Genomic DNA, 21,745 nt, shown 5'->3' on the forward strand with positions numbered 1-21,745 from the left:
CCTACCCAAGGTATTCCACTCTCCTTTCTTGAGGCTATTTTCCAGACTTCTTTACTTACTGTTGTCTTAGAAGAGAGTAGACACATCAGCTCTGTTTACTCCCTAACAATATATTCATCCACTCCTAATGAAGTTTGATTTTTTTTCTAGTATGTTCAATGGCTGATCCACTGAATGTTACCTTGATCTGATGACAAATTGCCATCTGCAGTTTGGAAGTAGCTGCTCAGTCTCACTGTGTGCTGTCCTATCTGCCTCTGAGGTCCCAACCACTCAGCCCCTGAAGGACAGCTGTTATTTTATTTTATTTTTTTTTTGGTGCTGTCTCTCTTCTGATAAACAGAGCACTCACATTCATTTGATAAACAGAGCACTCACATTCATTGTCCGTTTTCCCATCTCACCCAGGAAAGGCCAGTGGGGTCTTTCTTACAATCTGTGGTCTCACCCTGATGTGGTGAACCTCATCCGATCAGCCAAAGCCCTGGCAAAACAAAGGCTCACGTAGAATGTGCTTCAAACCCACCACCCGATGGTCCTCGGTGAGGGTGTCAGAAGGAGCATGATGCGGGTCAAAAGGCTAAAGAACACAGACACCTCCTGATTCCCGTCCTGGAGCTCCACATCCAGACTACACAGCCTCAGAAGGGACTCTGCTCAGGAGAGCTTAGCCTTCTCTCAGTCCCATCCTAGCCTGTGAGTCCTTTGGCTTGTGGGATGCTGGAGCTGAAGTATATGCCAAGGTATACAAGGGCCTTGGTTATCTGAGCCTCTGACATCCCCGTGAGGAGTTTCCTGGGGGGAGGCCACTGGGCCCTGAGGGAGGAGTAGAGGTGGAGCTGAGCACAGACCCCACACTCCACAGCCACCATGCCGGCCTCACAGCCTATGACCAAGCCAATGTCCGGGAGTGAGCCCCACTGAGACCAGACCAATCTGCCTGTCCTAGACATCCCACAGGTAGACCTGAGGCAACGAATGCTGTGGTTGGGGGTAGCTTCTGTACAGAGAATGATTGTGGCAAAACACAAGGGGTCTAACAGGAAAGACTATACATCTGCATTTTAAACAAGCGTACAGATGACTCTAATATTAGGCTGCTGTAGGCTCAAGTGGGAGAATGTGTAAATGATGAGAGCCGTTTTTCAATTTCCATTTCCTAAGAGGTCTTTCTTCTTTACCTTTAACTGGAGAATGGATATGGTATTGTTTTTTTCACATGCCTTTTTATGGGCATCTTTTTGCTGGCGATATTGGCTTTCTTTTAATCTCTTACTGTGATATATTAAAAGACCCCCCTGTTCCTTGGATAATTTTACTTGATCATGAACTATTGTCATTTTAATACAGACTTGGCTTGAAATCACTCATATTTTATTTAGAATTTTAATCAGTCTATTCATAGCCTGTCACATTTTTTGTATCCCCTTTGTCAGGTTTTGGGATCAGAACTACACTGGCTCTGTGAGAGGAGCTGGGAGGGGCCCCACAGTTTCCATGTAGCATGCTAATTAGCTGCTCCCTGAGCTGTAGAAAGAACTGAGCCCCAACACTGGGCTAGACCCCTGTTGGAGAGGAACGCTTTGATAGTTCTTCATCTTCTTTGCGACTCTCATACACTCACATGATATACTTAGTCTTCAAAAGGTTCTGGAAAATTACCATTCCTTACACAAACATGGCCCACTGCTGTAAGATTTTCCAATGTGTAATCACAGAGTTAACCATGTTTATCACAAGAGGGTTTGCTGTATTATTAACTTAATCATCTATCTAGCTAGGCTATCATTCCTTATTTTGTGTATGTATGTTTTCTCTTTTTTTTAGGCCATATGTTTGGCATGCTAATTAGCTTCCCCCCAGTCCAAAGAGTAAGCTCTTAGATGTATGTATCAAATCTGGTTTTACTCTATTTTTGCCATCAATTTTCTTTTTCAAAAATTACTTCCTTCCTCGTACTTTGTTTTCCTATGTTAACTTCCTGGAGTGAATGCTTTCATTTGTTTTCATTTCTTCTTGGCTAATAATAAGTGCCTTTATGGATATGAATCTGTCTTTGAACATGGCTTAATTTTATTTCACTGCGGTCAGAGTACTTGGCCTGTGGAATTTATGCCTTTTGAAATTCAGAGAGGGTTTCTCTATGTGATCTGAAGCAAACCCAATTTTTGTAAACATTCTGTGGACTCTGATACAGAATGTTTTTCTATAAAGAACAAAATTAGAACAATATTATTTTAATTACCTTTACAATGACATCATTCAGGTGTAACTGAAATTTGTTTAATTTGCTGAGTCTCTTTAAGACTAAGGATATTTGCCCAATTTTCTAAAATAAAAATTTACTTCACTAAAAATCCTACATCTAAAATACATGTATAAAACTGTATGCTTTTGGAAATTTTCTTCCAGTCATTCCCTGTATCAAAACTAAAATAAGAGCTAAGCATTATTAATTTTAGAGAATTTATTTATATAAATCAACAAATACCCACATATTCTTTTATTTTCACAATGGATTGTATGCATGAGGTAGCTCTTTACAGGTCTTGTGGCATTACCTGGGGATTTAAAAAAAAATTATTGTCAAGGTGATGTACATAGGGGTTCCAGTTATATAAATAAGGTAGTGAGTACATTTCTTGAGAGTTCCAGCTTAAAAAAAATTATACAATCATCTTAGTCAAACAGAACATTATCACACGTAAAGCTCTACGTGGTTTTAATATTCTCTCATGTAGAGCCACATGCCAGCATCCCAGATGGTCTGCCTGGGACCTGCTCGGTGGTCTGCGGTGGTCTGCTCTCCCAGGGTGCTTGCAGGGCTTGTGTTGCCTCTGCTCTAAAGTTTTGGGTTTGTTTCCTCTCATTTTTAATGACAGTTTAAAAATATTCAAGGAAATGAAAAGTAGACATAAGCCAATCAGGTCCAGGCAAATAGGATGGGCTCCTTAGCACTAAATCCAGGGGTAATAAGTTAGCACCACTTAATTCTTAATGCTCTGTCTGACCCGAGTTCAGCCAGAGATCATCCTTTCGCTTGGCCAGTGCTCTTTCTTCTTCAGAACTCTGGTTAGAGAATACAATCTGTGTCTCACAGTGGCTCTGTGCTCCTTATGTGTGGGGGTTCTGGGTGGACCCAGAGGACAATGCCAGGAAGCGCAGCAAGGAGGTGGTATCACTCTCTCTCACAGTCATTAAACTGACAGAATGTTGCCATTGTTAGCTTTTTCCCCCTTTTCCTTTTGTCTTAATTGTATTTGGGAGGGGCAGGGAGGCCACATAAAAGGGGTAACAAAGGTGAACAAATACAAGAGTGCTGCTCACTAGAACAACAGTGATAGTCACTAGACGCTCTGAACTGACTATCTTATGGGTGGAGTGGAAAGGAGCAAAGGAAGGGGAGACATGGTTCAAAAAGAATTGTACTCATTACTCATTACCTGATTCATGTAACTGTAACTCCTCTGTATACCAATTCTACAATAACAATAAAAAGCATGTTTATGCTTATACTTTCCAATTATATGTATACATCCCTTTTCCCCAAATGAAATATTTTGGGCATTCACATGTTGCATGATTGTAAATCTGATTTGTTGTGTGATGTGAAGCAATGTTTTCATAAAGAACAATACTCTTATTAAACATAAGAGTAACTAAAATGAGATGAAAGTTGAACCTTGGAGCAGAGAACATTTTCCATGTTACTGGTTCCTCGGTTCTGTTAGTTTCTGCCTGTTTGCAATTGATATTTGAACTTAAATGTCTCATATTTTCGGTCTTAAAATACTTATATAAAGTTTCAGAACTGTGAAGAACAGACTTGCCAGTATGTTCAGCCTACTTTGTTTTCATTTTGAGGTCCCTGGTGGTCCTGAGCAGCTTACGGTCCAGTCTGCGGTGTTCATCTCTCCTTGCTCCTCATTGAGTCACCCCACTCAGGAGGTGTTTTTCCTTCACTCCAGCCCAGTCACCTTGCCTTGGAAGGGACTCCATCTTTGGATGGTATGAAATGGACACTTGCTGGAAATGATGAGCTAACAGGTGCAATCTCCAGCTGGCTCAGCCCCATTGAACCTTCAGACTTGGTGTCAGCATCACAGTTCTTGGGGGAAGGCATTATCAGAAGCCATGTAGAAATGTCTGAGCCTGTGCAGGCCTTCTGGGGGGAGGAACAGAGTGGTCCAGCGACCCCAGGAAGGAGCTGTGTGGGATGTGACTGCTCTTCCAGGGGGGATGTGACAGGAGGAGGAGAGAGGAAATGGTTGCGATTCCTTCTGGGAGACACAGTGATTAGAACCAGGAACACATGTAACTTCTGATTCTTGGAAATCACAGCTCTGGCCTGGCAGGAGTGGAGCATGCTGCATCCAATCCCTTTAGAAATGTGGGATGTTTCCTTTATAAATCTTCATGGGATTGTTGTTTTTTAGGGACCACCATTTTACTTAAAGGCTAGAAAGTTTCTGCAAGTTCTAGTCTGTGATCATCTCAATAATCCAGAATATGTTCATCTTAAAATTTTCAATTTCATTTTGGGGAATAGGAAGAAGAGAGAGAAGAGAAGGAGGGGAGAAAAAGGGAAGGAGGAAGAGAAAGAGGAAGAGGAAGAAGGGAAGAAGGGGGGAAAAGATGGGGATGAGAATTTTGTTACGAAGTTATCTGTATCCTGGGGACTTTAGAGCAGTAATCCTGAGCACAGCGCTAGAGCCAGTCCATCACTGAATTCACGCCCTGCTCCTCTTCAACTTAAGTACCTACTGCAGTATCCCAGGGCAGACCCTTAGTACTTGGTACTTAGTACTTAGTACACTGGCTTACATCACTATCCAGGTTTTATATGGTAAACATCACTGCTTGATAATTTCTCTCCATAAAATCAGACAATGTTTTCCCCTAGTACTGAATAGTGGGTCACCAAATATCTCTGCATCACTTGCAGTGTCTAACTGCTTGCCTTTACCTTAATATTCTGCCTTAAGAGAAAATCTGAATGGAATACAGATAGCATTGTTAGCTTAAGACATGATAACTATACAGCAGAGCAGTTAAATTAGCGAACAGTTATGTAAATTTGGTAAACTTTGGTAAACATGATCATTAATTACAACTCATTCTAGTCTAAACTATGTTTCTAAACTCGAGAAGAATACATCTTTACAGTGTGTTATTTAACACATATTTAGCTATTGTATTATGAATATTTTCAAAAATACAGGAAAATGGAATGGAGTTTACAATGAACACTTATGTCCCAATACCTTTATTCCATCTAGATTCTAGGTTGAAGGTTTTACTAATCTGATGACATATCTACTGATCTATATAGACATTAATGTGATTTACTTCAACAGTACTAGGGTTTGAACTCAGGGTCTGGTGCTTGCTACTCTGGTGGTCTATACCTCAAGCCGTACCCCCTAGCAATGTGATTTATTTCCATTGATTTCTTAGCAGAGTCGGACTCTGTTTTGAATGACCCATTGGTCTTCAGGTAAACTGCAAGTCAGTGTCTCTTGAAAAAAATGTATCTTTCAATCCCAACAGTTGTGAGTAATCTACTCTTTGCATTGCTTGTGCTGTTAGAACCAATTTAAAAATGACCCAGCCTTTTCTGTCTCAGACATCTGTCTTTTCTTCCTCCGTGACCCACACTGAGCAAACAGCACACAGTCCTTTGTCTTGGTTTCAACTCTCTGGTCAGCATGCAGGACCACTTAACATTGTTACATAACTTGATGCCCACATTCTAGAAATGTGCAAATGGTCATTGGTTGTGGTGTGTCCTCCCAAATCTTGCTCAAATGTTATACCATCACAATGGCTTAGAACTAGGCTGGCAAAGAGCATTCAGGTTATACATGTTGAGTTTTTTCCTGATTTCCAAGTGTCTTTGCTGAGCTACTATAATGTAAGTATGAAGTTTCACAAAGTATTTCTCTCTACATGAAGGTTAATGTATGTTACAAAAACCAAACTAACTGTTTCTAAGACTTTCCTTTGTATTATACCATGAGGCTTGGCTTTGTTGGCAAAAGTTTCAGATAGCAGTTTCTTTAATCTCATGACCAGTTAAATCTTTTCTGATTTTATGTTTGATTAATAGTTCTTGTACTAGAATTCTGCCTTGGACTTTACAGATTGTTTAATTACCAATAAACTAATTTTAAAAACTTCCAAAAACAATGTGTATATGTGTGTGTGTGTGCATGTGTGTGTTTTTAATATATAATCTCTGTTTATGTAAAGTGGTCTCAAAGTTGGATCTCAAATCTGTTTTTGTTGCGAGTTATGTATTAGGAAATTTCTATTAAAAGGGACAAGTTACTTCAGTAAAAATCTTGCTCAGGGGCTGGGAAGGTGGCTCAGTGGTAGAGCACTTGCCTTGCATGCATGAGGCCCTGGGTTCGATTCCTCAGCACCACACAAGCAAAAAGAAAAAAAAAGCTGGAAGTGGCGCTGTGGCTCAAGTGGTAGAGTGCTAGCCTTGAGCTAAAGAGCTAAGGGAGAGCGCCCAGGCCCAGAGTTCAGGCCCATGACCGGACCCCCCCCAAAAAAAAAATCTTGCTCAATTATTATAAAAAGTGTCATTCTTCATGCTGTCAGTAATATTGAACTCCTGGGCAGGTCCTTTCTCATGCCAGGCCTGTCCCTGGGGAACTTTCAGATAATCCTGGGGAACTTTCAGATAGTCAATCCATTTCCCTGGTAATTCAGTTACTTCCAGTGGGGATGACAGAAAGGCAGCCCAGGATGTGACTGACTGGAACCCACAGGGGCACTAAGACCAAATGGTTGAATCTCGGGATGAAGAGCTAACAGTCACCTTCTCTGGTTCTGTTTCTGTAAGAGCAAAACCATGAGGTCCCACGTCATTCTGCACTGACGTGTGACTCCATTGTGCAGAGAAAGATGGCCAAATAGTCACTTCCTTGCCTTCTACCACCTAACATCCTGAAGCTGGCGGCTTCACCTTTATAACCAACTACAACAGGGGTTTGAAAAATTCTAAAGCCTGCTCTTTCTTATGGAAATAGCTGAACATTTTATTCAGAGTTTTATCATTTGCAAAATTATAACTTCTCATGTCTTGTGAATGTTAACATTTTAAAATAATTTCGCATTGCTTTATAAACACATAAACCCAGCGGAATATAAATATCTACTAATATAACACCATCATCATCTCATGGTTTTAACTACTAAAGCTTCTTGATGAAACAAATTAGTACTGAGAACCAGAAAGCATTTTTAATGGAAATATTATGCTTAGGTCTGTCAAGGTGTATATGAAAAAATCACAATGATCTATTATATAAGTGTTTTATGTTGTCTATCTGCTCTGCAATCTGCAAGAATGATCTTCTGTTTGGCTGATGAATTCTAAGTTAAAGAACTAGAGTCATTAGAGGCACACACACACACACACACACACACACCTGGCACATTTAGGAGCAGCCTATTAAAAATGCTTACAGTAGAGAATTAGCAAATGGCTATGCTTCCTACTACTCTTGTCTGACACATCACCTATTGTTTTGATCAAAATACCGGAATATCTTTTACAAAAAGTATCGTTTGTTTCAACATACATTACCAAGGCGACATTTCTAAGTAAAACACTGTTACTGTGTGATTCCTTACCTTTTCATCAAAACGTTGGTGTGGCAGAGCCGTGTGTGGAGGGCAGCCGAGTGAGCTGTCCTCAGCCTCCACGTCACGCTCCGCCCCGTGGAAACCCATCCAGCCCCGGCTTCTCTCCTCACTCATGAGGCTCTCTGGGTATTCTCTCCAGGTCAGTCCTTCCCAGATGGAGATTTGAAGGCAATCGTCGAAATGTGTCTCCTCAAATTCCCATGCGGAAATCCGCCATCCTGTCGTGATGACACCTGAAGCAGAGCCTCTGAGGGCGGACAGGAGACGAGGGTGGCATCCCCCCCGAAATGGGCTCCGGAGAATTCTCCCCTGCGTCACCCACTGGGACTTGGGATGTCTGCAGAGCTCAGCTATAGAGGACCCTCACCGGAGTCCAACCCTGTGTGCGCTCTGACCGCTCAAAAGTTGTGAGATATAAATGTGTCTCAGCCACCCACGCTGAGACCGGGGTCAGAGCAGCTCCACTGGACTAGGAGAGAAGGCATTATGCCATGAATCTTCTGGCTAGGGGCCCAATGACCATTTCTAAGGTTATGTTTTGTTCTTAACTGACTTGTCGGAGGTGTTTTCAGGCAAACTGGCTATTTTTTGTTGTCTGTCTGACATGGTAGAGGGCAGAGCTGTGCATCTGAGAGGGCTGTGGTACCTGTGGCCAAGGAAGAGCAGTATGTACCCGGGTGGCATTCAGGCTAATTGTCACATCTTGAGTGGAGTGCATGGACCCAAAGCCAGAGGCCCTGGAGAAGGGGAGATGTCTGGACTGTGGGTCCTAGGGGAGAGCTCTCCAAGACCTGGCTGCACTGTTGTCTCCCACCATGGTACACCAGCACCTGGAAGACAGAGGAGACTGAGACCCATCTTTCTCAAGGTTTGGTCAGTGCTAACTGCTCTGAACCCCCTATCCCAGCCCCTACACCAGCATCAAGTGAGTTTCCACTTCTTTTTTTCCCCTTCTACAGTCAAATTTTTCATCATTCACTTTGTCTTTTAAAATTTATATTCCATTCTATTTTTCCTATAGATACTATTTTTTCTGATCTAATAAGCTTTCTTTTAAATTTATTTTTATTGTAAAGGTGATGTACAGAGTTACACAGGTTGGGTAATGAGTATATTTCTTTTTGAACAGTGTCCCTCTCCCCTCATTTTCTCCCTCTTACCCTTTTTCCCTACACGCTGTATAGTTCATTTCCAGCCCAGAGTCTAGTGAGTATCACTGACTCCATTTACCTTGTGTCTCACTATTTCTGTGCTTCCCTCACCATCTCCCAAACAGAAAAGCTTAACATACAAGACAAAAAGTACAGAAATAAAAAACAGCAACAGAAGGGAAAAAACAATACCAAATAATCCATTTCTTCTTTCCTTAACCTGACAGAACAAGGCTTATATGTGTCACGTTCTACCACATAAAAGCTCTGGAGGGCTGGGAAGGTGGCTCAGTGGTAGTATGCTTGCCTTGCATGCATGAGGCCCTGGGTTCGATTCCTCAGCACCACATAAGCAGAAAAAGCCAGAAGTAGTGCTGGCCCAGAGTTCAGGCCCCACGACTGACCAAAAAAAAAAAAAGCTCTGGAAAAGCATGAAAGTGACAAGCTTAAGGTCTTAGTACCCGAGGGGCTGAGTGACCCAGTGACACACAGAGCTGAGTGGCTGCTCCTCACCCATCTGTGTTATTTTCCCCTAAAACCTGCAGTATGTCAGGAGTGCTGGTTTACTCGTGTAATCCAGATACTTGAGGTAGTAGGATCATAGTGTGAGAAAAGCTTAAGACAAAAGCACAAGACCCTGCTTGAAAAATACACTACAACAAAAAATAAGACTGAGGACAAGGCTCATGTGACAGACTAGCTAGGATCTGAGTGACCAATTTAAAAAAAACACAGTAAAATAAAATGGAATTAAAATAAATCACCCAGCATACAGTCCTGCCTCCATGGACATCGAATAGAGAGTTTTGTCCTGCTGATGGGGTGTGGTGTGGAGAAGGGATCTGGAGACTCAGCAGGGTGGGTGGTCTCACCCGTATGGTTTGGGGGCAGGTCCCCTGGGGTTTGCTTCTACTCAAGGCCTCATGTCCCCAGGGTGAGCCAGGCTCCGGAGGAAACCCATGAGGCAGCCAGTGTGGGGAGAGGACTCAGCCTTGAGCTCCTTCGCCTGTACATGTTTTACTGCTCTTCATTTCCCAGGTCTTTGTGAGCTAGAAATTCATGCGCATGAATCAACAATTGTCTCATGTCAAAAGCTCCTTCCTAATAATAGATTCCTTCCTTCCGTCAGCAGTCTGGGCTGCTGGCAGAGCCGCCATGAAAGGCCGAGAGCAGCCGTACTCTCCCCTGCATGCGTCACGTCCCTAGAGAGCAGACGTATTTTGAGCATGTGGGCAAATGATAGCTGATAAAACTGACGTATGCTTTAAGTTCAGCTGAGGAGCTTAGCTTTGAAAGGGGGACTTCGTTGGTACCTACAGGAATTGCGATCAAGTTTTCTTTTTCCACTTTTCTGGATTTTGAGCTAGCAATTGAGTAGGCTTAGTTCCTCCATGTGAATGAAACATCCAAGTAACAAGGTAAGAAACGGAGTCCTCAGTTTCTCAGTTTCTCATTGTAGTTCTACAGAGAGACAGGCTGGTCTCCTAACCTAGAAATTCTTTGACTTGGCACCAAAAGCATGGACCAACTTGCATAATGCAGGTGCAGCTCCTAGGGCCATGGTGGTGAGCGGAACTGGAAGCATCCGGTGTGGAGAGAAGCCTCCTGGCTTCCTGTGTGCACTGAGGCTGCCAGGGGACGGGACCTGGAGGAAGGGAGGGGCAGTCCCCTCCCCCCCCGGGCACTGGGGCTGCAGGCACTGCCCTGAAGAGTTGGATCTCACCACACTGATATTCCCAGTGCACGTCCAGAATGCAAATTCTTCCCCTTCTGAGGGTGCTGTATAAAGATCACATTTCTAAATCATGAAGCCATCTGTACCCAGGCCTTTGAATGATGGGGTCGGTTTAGAATCCATTTACAGATAACTGCAGCCATGGTGCGGCCACCACAGCAAATGCTGCTAGAGTCTTCACTCAGCTCCAAGTACAACTGGGTCCCAAGTCTGCTGCTGGTTGATTGGCTCCTGATGGCTCCGGTCATAAATATGCTAATGGTGAACATCGGGTGACCCAAGGATGCATATCCAAGGAAGATTTACAGGCATATAAAAATAAAATTGATGGCACTCTTGCCACTAGCAGAATGTGTTGAAACTGAGATGGCGCATGGTGTCCCCAGGCAGTGGCGACAGAACATGATGGGGGGGGGGGGGCTTGATGAATGTGTTCCACCGGGGGAAGGTGCGGGCTCAGGTGGTTGGTACGGAAGTGTGGCTGTCGGGAGAGCTGTGCAGGCTGCTGCCCTTGGCTGCTGCAGAAGTCCATGGCAGCTGAGGCCTGGCGACTGTGTGAGGAGCTGTCCTGGAGAGGAGGCTGGCTCACCCCTGCCTGACGGTTGAGTGAGGGGTTCCTCCCTGGCAAGTCTGCTGGAATCACTGGACACAGCCAAAGCACTGGCTGGTGCCGAGCAGCCAGGCTGGGGGAGGGGGCTCCTGGGCTGCACCACCAGATCCTCTCTCCTGGGCACTGCCCTGTGACTTTCATTATACTGCATTGTGTTTATCAAACAGAAGACCTTTTACATCAGGGTCACAAAGAGGCTTGGATTTCTGCTGAACAGAAATGGTGAGAGCCAAAAAATCACTAATTGCTAGTATCTAGAAGATGAGAAATGATAAAAGAAATGGCACAATGTGTTTTCAATTGATATTTACAATATTTTTGGTCTGTCCTTCCTCCCTCCCTCCCTCCCTTCCTTCCTTCCTTCCTTCCTTGTGCCAGTACTCGAGTTTGAACTCAGGACCTCATCCTCTCACTTTGCTTTTATGCTTCAGGCTTCAGGCTAGTGTCCCACCACCAGAGCTACGGCTCCACATCTGGAGTTTTAGTTTTGTTTGTGAAGACTCTCATGGACTTTCCTGCATACACTGGCTTTGAACTGTAGTCCTCCAATCTCAGCCTCCTGAGTAGCTTGGATTACAGGCTGGAGATACCGGCACCCGGCTGCATTGGACCTTTGGGGTCAAAGCATCACCTTGTACTAGATGGCCTCTGTTCCCTCACTACCTTGAGACATTGTACAAGCTCCAGGCTAGCGGTAGTCCAGTGAGGCTGTCTCGGTGATGCTTGCTGTCCATGTGACTGTTGGCTGATGTGGACTCACTGTCTTTGCTCTGTGGTCAACATTCAGGCAGTGGCATCCATGGCTGAGACCCTGCTTAGAAGAGAGGAGATGACAACTTCAAGGGAAATTCTTAGGTTGAAATCGCCCAGAACATGTATGCTAATGGCATACAAATCACATACAAATCATATGCAAATATATCTTTCATCTCTCAACTCTCCGTATGCTTTGACGTGGCCCTGGGGAAATGTCCTGCAGCAGATCACTAATCTAAAATGTCGGCTTCACAGCTTTCTCATTCTTTAACCTTTTGTTATCTAATTGCCTTCATTAGCTAGGATAATGCATTCATGCATGTCTTAGCATTTCATAAGTAAGAGTCCATAACTTCCCACAAAGCAATTCTTGCTGAATGGATAATCTTAGCACACTGGTTCACATCTATATGTATATACACATTGATCTTCACATCCTGTCACACACGTGTACATGCAAGAAGGAGCTATAGAAATTAGAATACACCTAGAAGGGACTCTTGGAGGGAGAGTTGGGAAAGACTCATCAAAGGATGCATGACAGTTAGATGAGAGGAATGAGTTCAGGACATTGTGGTGCGGTGTGTGCCCACAGCCCCTTGCGATGTATTATAATCTTTGAAAAATGTAAAGATAGTAGATAAATGTTCTCACCACAAACATGCAGTGATGGAAGATAATGTGTTTGCCAAATAGCTAGAAGTAATAATTCCACAGTGTACATGTACACACAATCTCATGCCATGCATGATGTTAATTAAAAGGAGGTTCATTAAATAGAAGGTATATTCATAATAGTTCTCTGTTTCTAAGTAACTGAATTGGTAGAAATGCCTTCTTTAAGAATTGGCTTTTGTAATGCATTTTCTGTGTACTTGGGAGAGCCAAATGGCTGGCAAAATATGTCTTGTACTGTTATATACTGAGAGGGTTTGAATTCTCAAAAATCTCATCTATATTGTGTGTATATATATATATATACTATATATATATATATATACTATATATATATATACACTATATATATATGTATATATACAATATATCTCATCTTACCTGAGGGGAACCTGAGGTAGCTGTAACCATTGTGCATTCAGAATCTAGTATTCTCAGGGAATTCTATAAGTGCTCAAAGATGGATACCTCAATGGATATATGTATATATATATACATATATAATATATATATTATATATATATATATATATATATATATACACTCTGAGGAAGTCAGAGGATGGAGGCAAATGCAAGGCCATGAACTCACACCCCAGAATTACCAACAAACAACTGTGTGCCCAGCCCTGGAAGTTGAGTGTGTAAGAAAGCTCCGCACAGCTGCCTTCCCTGCCTCTCTGTGCCCCTCTCTGGCTTCCATAAACCAGCAAATCTGCACTGAACACCTTCTGTGTCTGAGACCCATAGTGTGTCCTGTGGGGAAAACCAATGATTGGAAATGCCCTGTCCCCATCACCCCTCAAAATCATCCCCTAAACCCCACCCTGGACATTAGGCTAGTGTCCATTCAGGGCATTTACCTTCCTTGCTGCAGCTGAGAACAGGACATGCATTTCACCATCAGAGACCTACTTTCTTCTGCTCACATGTGGACCGTGGGCATTGCTGCGTGACACAGACCGTGATAAGCAGGAAGGTGTTGGACAGTACAAATCCAGTGCCCGCCACCGCCTGATTAGGAGCATGCTGCATCTGCAAGAGCCCAGGGGAAAGCTGCACTGGGAATCCATGCTCACATCTATGCTGCTTCTGAAAACACTGCCCTTCCTCTATGTACATCTTTTATCAAGTATCACAGACTTTGCTAAAGCAGAACAGGCTCGAATCTAAAGACCCCAGGCAGAACACATCAGCATGCCATACTAGAAACTTTCCTTGTTTTTGTTTTTGTTGTTGTTGTTGTTGTTTTGTTTTTGGGTCCGGTTGTAGGGCCTGAACTCTGGGCCTGGGCGCTGTCCCTCAACTCTTCAGCTCAAGGCTAGCACTCTACCACTTGAGCCACAGCACCACTTCTGGCTTTTTTCTTTTTTTTGCTTATGTGGTGCTGAGGAATCGAACCCAGGGCCTCATGCATGTAAGGCAAGCACTCTACCACTGAGCCACCTTCCCAGCCCCTTCCCTTGGTTTTTACTTCATTGTTAAGCCATCATTTAGCAAATACTTCTATACTATTTACCAAGATATGTCAGCATCCATCCATTCTAAGTGCTTTGCAAATATTAATTCTCAAACAGCTCTAAGTAGTATGCCATAATTATTACTCTCCATTTCAATGAGGGATTAAGGCATGAAAGACATTGGAGTCTTTTGCTTAAATTTGCACAATACAGATTCAAACCTGAGGAAGTGGAGCTTCAGAGTTTGCACTTGTACCCTCCTCCTTATCTTCCTCCTCCTCTATCTCCTCTTCTGCCTCCTCCTCCTTCTCCTCTTCTTTCTAGGACAATCACACTGGGTTTTGTCATCTGCTAGTTAAATTCAAGAATGACTCCAAGGATTAAGTCCTGGAGTTGGTCCAACCCAGATTAGGCAGCTTTGGAATGGGGCAAGCCTACATCCAGAAGGCCATTAAGAAACAGGAAAGAAGGCTAGTTGCTTATGATTTCTGTGTTGAATATGGCCTGCCCACGTGGCTGTCCTCTGCATTCATGGGGAGGAGACAGAGCGCAGATTCAGGAAGAACAGGCCCAGTTACTCTGAGACCACACTAAGTGTGTCAGCTGAAGCAGAACAGAAAATGCCTAAGGCTTTGAAAACTGCACCAGTGAAAAAGATAAGGTGGAAAACAGCCAGACAAAAATCAAAGCCTGAGGTGTAGTGGCCTCTGAGGGTGCCGCCTTCAATCAGGAGAGCTGAGGAAAGCACCAGAATGGACAGGAAGATGACAGCCGTGTTTGGCCAAACTTGGCTTTTGGGACTCCACAGATGTTTTCCTCTTCTGCCCCATGTACAGCTGCAGGGTGGGCTCAGGCTGGTGAGGGACCCGATGCTGGGTGGCCTGTGGCAAAGAGGGAAGGATGGAAGCCAGGACTCCAGCTCCAGGCCACGCCCGGCCTCCCTGCTTACTGGTGTGTCTGTGTCTGGGGCTGTGGCAGATGCTCTTGGCACCCCTGCCCTGCACTGCATTCTGTGCCCGCGGAATGCCAGTCAGTGGGGACAGCGGGATGCAGCCCCTTCTGAGGGCAGGGGTCCTGCAGCTATCCGGCTCTGCTGATGAGAACTCGATGGTGCATTTGGAACTGAACAGGTAATTGTGCTTCAGAAATGGGTCATGTCACTGGAAGGTGGGCCAGGGCCTCTAGACCATGGTCTGAACTGGAACTCTCTGGAACCTTAGGGACAAAGGCAAATGCCACAGTGCTAGAAAGGCTTCTTGAGGGCCCTGTGTCTCCACAGCCAATCTCCAGGAGAGAGCCCCTGATTGAAAAACCATGCATTTCCAGACAAGCTAGGCAGGCCTGGGGCCAGGCCTCCCATCAGGCAGGGCATATCGCCAAGATAAGGCCACAGATACACAGTCCATGGCCCTGCTGTCCATCATCCACCACCACATTCTAAACTACATGCTAATTTTATATGAACTTACTTTCAGCCACTGTGCACTTAAGCTTAATACAGGGCCCACCTGGGTTTACCTCCTCAGGTGCACATGGGTGCTAGAACTCCCATTTCTGCACAGAAGGCCCCACTGAGCTTTCAAGCAAGGCATTCTATCATCACCATCCTGCAGGTCTTCAGACACAGTGGATGTGCTTCATAAACTCTATCTATCCAGAAAACTTGTCCGGATTTCAGGTTGGGTTTAGCGAGGCCTCAGGATCCTATGGATTAAATAGACCTCCTGCTAGTAAAGCTAGACAGCTTTGTGGACTGATGGCAGCCAGTATGTCAGTCATCCAACCTGTCACCACCCAGAGGAGGGCTGAACAGAGAGGGCGTTGTCTTATGTCCTCTCCTGAGCACACTTGTAGCCAGAACTTGTAAAACTGCAGAAGCAGTACGGAGCGTTGGGGGGTCTGGCTTAAGAGGTAGAGCACTTGTCTAGCAATTATAAAGTCCTATTTCATCCCCTGTACTATAAAAGAGAGAGAGAGAGAGAGAGACAGAGAGAGAGAGAAAGGAAAGAAGGAAGGAAGGAAGGAAGGAAAAAAGGAAGGAAGGAAGGAAAGAAGGAAAAAAAGGAAGGAAGGAAGGAAGACTAAGTATCAATACTTATCCAACTATCAAATCAATGCCAAATGCCACTTGAAAACGACTATGGAGTCATTTTCTGTGACCTGGAAGCCTAATGCCAAGGAGCCACTGGTTGGAGGTTGCTGGTGGCTTTACCAGTCCAATTCAGAGAAGAGAAACAGGATGGGAGGGGAGAGAGGGAAGTCTTGCCCAGATGCAAATTCTAAGATAATTAGAAACATACATGAGATGAATAGCTATACATTTTCTACCTGTGGATTGGTGTAAAGAAAATTCCAAATTCAAGAAGAGAATTAAACATTAAAATAAGCCAAGAACATTTTGGTGCATGTGTGAGTATGTGTGTGTGTGTGTGTGTGTGTGTGTGTGTGTGTGTTTGTATGCTCACGCAGCGTGCGCATACACATATGCACTAAATGCAGAGAAGCGCCAAGATAGAATGCAAGTCCTATCTGGACCATATTATTAGTGTTCTTTTTGTTATAAATCTAGAAGCACAGTGCATCCTATGCCTTTTATAAACCTCACAGCTTAGAGAAGCCCCGGAATGCTGGCGGGATTCCAGTGTGTTTCTGTGATCCTGTAATAATTCCCACACTGCTCTTCCCTGCGTTGCCTGTCTGCCAAGACGCCGCATCCCTGAGGAATCACCATTTCCCATGAGCAGGAGCCGAGTTCTGTTGGGCCCCTCCACAGCCTGGCCACTGGCAGCCGGCCTTCCCTGGCATGTCTCCGTCTACTTCTGTTCCTTCGGGGCTCTTGCACTCGGGCTGTGGCACTCGGCCTAGGCAGTAGGAGCGGTGTGGGAAGGAAGGGCCTTCCCCCAACGCACGCCTCCTCCAGCCCTGTCCTTGCCGACACTATGGCCCTCCGGCAGGTCACTTAGATTCCCTTCTCATCTTGGCCTTGGCTTATAATTTTTCCTCCAGGAACAGTTCCCAGGTAAGCCCCGCCTTTGAGCTGAGGAGTCAGGGTATGATGTGTCTCCACAGTGGCTGGAGACACGTGCATGCAGTGGCTCTGTCCGGCCACAAACAGGCCTGCCCTTGATTGATCACCACCAACATGGAGTCCTGCCGGCACAGTGCCTGATGAGGAAACCCAGTGACTTTCCAAAGCAACCTGTAAAAAGTCATGCTACTCTCTGCCTGCCAAGAAATAATTGCCTTTAGGAGTAAAAGGTGTAAATTTTTGTTAAAAAAAAATTCCACTAACAGAGGACCATGAGTGGAGAGCTCCTGATGCCAGCAGAGGACCTGTGATCCTGTCAGAGCCCAGAGAGTGTTTGGAGTCTGTGGCCTAAATATCGTGCTAATTAACACTGTTAGACAATGATTAATTAGCTTCCATGGTGCGAGGGGCACTTGGAACAAGGCTGTGCATTAGGAAAGGGGGTGATTTTACTATTCTCAGATGAGATGCTAATTTAGGGTTCGTAAGCTCTAACCAGCTTAAACAAGCTAATAACATTTTAACAGGGATTTTAATAAGGTGCTGATGATCGAGGCGGATGGAAGTGTTTTCCATCATGGCGGGCTCTCTTCCCTTGTCATGTAAGTGCCAGAGTCACGGCCATCATAGGCTATACTGCACACAGTGCTGTTCACCATCGGAGGTCACGGGGGCATAGCATGCATGGCCAAGGGTTCTTTTTCTTCTTGAAGGAATGAGCCATGTGTGCATCTATGTGCCCATGTGTGTGTGTGTGTGAGTGTGTATATGTGCGAGTGCACGTGTGTGTGAATTATGTTGGCTACTAATTCTGTTCTCTTCTTCTTAGGGCTGGCCTGTTTCCAGCAATGCTTTGTAAAGCAGACAGAATAGGTCCTCTGCCTGTTCCACAATGGCAGACCTGCTGCGATTTACAGGGAAAGCCAGGAACATTGGCTATGCTTCAATACAAGACAAAAAATAAATGAATAAATAGTGGAATCCAAAAATTAAGCTCTGAGAACCCAGCAAGAAGAGGAAAGGTGTCAGGAGAGGAAAGACTTTGGGGAATTATGTCAGAGAAGTGTAGCTAGGCCATGGAAAGTCACAGGAAGTCAGGCAGATAGAAATTATTGTAATGTACAGGACTTTTTGGTGTTGTTCTTTTGTTTGGGGGCACTCTGAGACTTGAACCTAGAGCCCTGGGCTTGCTAGGCAGGCACTTTACTAGTTGAGTCGTGCCCCTAGCCCTGGCACACAGTTTAAGATAGATGAAGCCCCGCTTCTCTGCCTGGTTCAGTACTGGGGAGCACAGGAAGCGGAGCACAGGAGAAGAGATGGTGTTGGGGTTGCCACCAAGTTCTCTCCCCCTGTGGGAAAGTCTTCAGGGACATGAGCGCCCTCAGAAGGAAGGTCTGTGTGTGACCAGACACTCTCCTCAGCCTCGCTCCTGTCCAATCTACCTGCAATAGCTGGAGCCACTTGAAAGACAGAGAACTCTCTAAACAAGACCCTCACTCCCTGGGGAAACCATCCACCTCCAGGTCCTCTCTGCTGGGGAGCCTCCCTGATCCCCTTCAGGGTCTCTGCTGGAGGCAAGGACAGGGGTCCAGCCCCAAGGATAGCCTCAGCACCACTCAAACCACCACAGGGCTTTAAAAGAGCATCTCCTGGTACAGTCAACGCAAACTTGAATACCAAACCCTGAGATACCCTGGGCCATGCATGTGTGTGCACACATCTGAGCCCAGAACAATTCAATCCTCATGCAGCACCAGAAAACCCACCAAAAGCAACATGAATATGCCAGAGAACTTGCAGTGACACGCACACACACCCAACATGTCTGCACATGTTTGATATACAGACACATATACACAGGAACATAGAGCTCCTTTGTCGCATGTGTTTGGGCCCACATGAACTGAACTGCTGGAACAGGGGGGACTCTATAAATAGTGTCTTGGCTCTGACTTTCTTTCTGCCACATCCTATCTGTGACCTTTCAAACCACTCAAGGGACATGGCGTCACCCTTGACTGCCAAGGGCCGGCCCTGATCGAAGTGCTGTCACTCAGGGACACAACTCAGGATGTTGGGAAGGAGCTCCATATGCAGAGTTACCACAGAGGTGTCCTCTGTTCCTGGCTGGCTGTATTCAGAGACTTTCTTGGCATGGTCCCTCCCAGTGTGAGTTCAGACCTCAGCCCAGAGTCTCAGCTGAGCCTGACTGTGGCCCGGAACCCCCAGGGCCACGTGAAGGTCATGGTGTTAGACGTGTCTTCTCTGGGAGTCCCTTGAACCTGACCTCTGGTGACACTGCCAGGAAATGTGGTAAAGATGCAGAATCGCAAGCCCCAGAACATCCATAGAGTCAGATGTGCATTTTAACCAGATCCCAGGATGGGAGAATGCACTAAAGCTTCAGAGGCACAGGCCTTAAATAATGAAGGTCAATGAACTTTCCCCAGCTGACATCTGTTCCGGAAGCTGTGGCTTGCTGGGTAGATTCAAGACAATGAGATCCAGGGATATTGGGGAGCAAATGGTCCACACACAGCCCACTTGCATGGACAGTAGGGAGCCCTGTGTGATATGGATTGGGCTTGTTCACTACTGCTGAACTCTGAGTAAAACACTTAGATCCGCTTTACAGCTATGCTGTTAGCACACACTGAAGCTGTGTGCTTGCAACCTGGTTAGAATGACTCAAATTCTGTGGCCTCATGGGTGTTGTCTGGCATCACGGTGTGGAATTCGCCACACGCTCACAGCATGTGGAGGATGTGGGAGCCTCGTGCCCCAAGTAGGCCTTCATGTAGCTAGGGGAAGGGTCGCTCAGGATGGGGCCACTCTTCGGGATTCAACTACAGCCTAAGCACTCAGGGCACTGCACCCTATCTCAATGGAGGTAGTTGGGCATGGTGGCATATGCCTGTCATCCCAGCTATGACAAAAAGACTAAAAGAGGCAGGTCATGGGCTAGAAATGCATCTGCACAGGAAGTGAGGCCTTACCTCAAAACATAACCAACGGCCTACCAGGGCTGGAGAGGTAGTTAAGTGGGAGTGTGCCCACCTAGCAAGTGTGAGGCCCTGAGTCCAAACCTAAGCACCTCGAAAACCAAAACAGAACTACAGATGCCTTTAAAGAGACCAGAGTTCTCAAATCCAGAACCTTGGTTGGATGGAAAGATGAAGCATCTTTCCCTCTCTGTCCACGCGTGGTTTTGCATAGTACCCTGAGCACAGATATGCCTAGTGCTTAGTGCATGGTGGTAGTGTTAGACCAAAATTCTCTGAAATGCCATATCTGGCTTGGCTGTTAGACTTTCTGCCCAGTATTGCTAGTTGATTACTTGAGAAATATTGAGCAACAATAATTGGAAGTTTTCTGACATATTTTGGTTTTTGACTTCAATGGTAAGGGCAGATAATGAGGCAATCCTGGTTTAACGGCAGGGTTAGAATGAGAAAGAACAGATCTGCAACACTGACAATGCTGAAGCAGAGGTTCTTCTAAGAACACTTACAGAGGAGTAGATGCCACAGACTGAGTTCCGTAGAAGTAGACACACCATCAGGTGCTCGGTGGGTGTGGGGGCCACCCTGTGGGTGTTCCTGGAGTTTCTGGCTCCTGCCCCAGGTCCCAGCCTTCCTGTCCCAGGTCCTGGCCTCTCTGCCCCAGGTCCTGGTCTGCCTGTGTTCTTCCCTTGGTTGTGACTGCAAAGCTAATTTCCCTGAATTTGAGCCATCATTTCTCATCCCTGCCATTCAGACCCTGATGGAGCTCTGGTGGGCCAGCCTTTGTGGTGTTTTCCTTCTCTGGCTTATCTTGGCAAGTCACTCTCGGGCCACGTCTCTCCTCCCTCTGGTGACTCTGAGCTATGTGTGAAGTTCTTTTGCCTCTCAGGTGATTTGCTTTCCATGGCTGTGTGGGAAGTGCCAAGGGCCTCTGTCCCTGGTGATACAGGACCAAGGTCCCAAGCAGCATGTCTCTGACAGTGCTCCGTGGACCGGGTCTGGAGGCGCGACATCAAAGCCAGCCCTGAGTTACTGGCACTTTGTTTCCTTGGGGTCCGTTAAACATCCAGCCCTGTGGGTGGAGCAGGCTCACTACTCTTTTAGGCCTGACGGTGGGTTGGAATCTACATATCACACCCACCACCCACCAGTGCGTGAGCTCACAGGGCACAGTCCTCTGGAAACCTTGTGCCAGGACTGTCCCTGCAGGCCCTGACTGCCTGTTTCTCTCCCAGGCTCATGGGCAGTGACACATTGCTTCTAGATGACCTCAGGACTGTCTGGGCCGCGCTCCCCTCAGTGACCTTGGACATTCTTCCGGCCATTTCAGTATTTGCTCTGTGGAAGACATCAGTGTGAGCTTGTGGGACAAGAAGCAACTTCACGTGAATGGCAAAGACCCTCTTTGAACCAGGCGGAGAACAGCCAGGCCCACCCTCCCTCTTCCTCTGATCAGCCTCCGTCTCCCGGCTTGTTACTAGAGGGCAGATGACAATGAAGATGAGGTCATTCCTTACCACAGAGTGGTTGCTCATGACGTAAATGTTGGATCCCCCACCAACCACACCCAGCAAATGGAGGGTGTGCCCGGGAAGCACAGTGGAGGTGTCTGTGTGGATTGTGTTCCGTGAGCTTTCCCAGCAAACCTCTTCTTGCTTTTGATGCAGTTA

The sequence above is a fragment of the Dipodomys ordii genome, unplaced genomic scaffold (genome assembly GCF_000151885.1).
Source record: "Dipodomys ordii isolate 6190 unplaced genomic scaffold, Dord_2.0 Scaffold64, whole genome shotgun sequence".
NCBI classification, from domain to species: Eukaryota; Metazoa; Chordata; class Mammalia; order Rodentia; family Heteromyidae; genus Dipodomys; species Dipodomys ordii.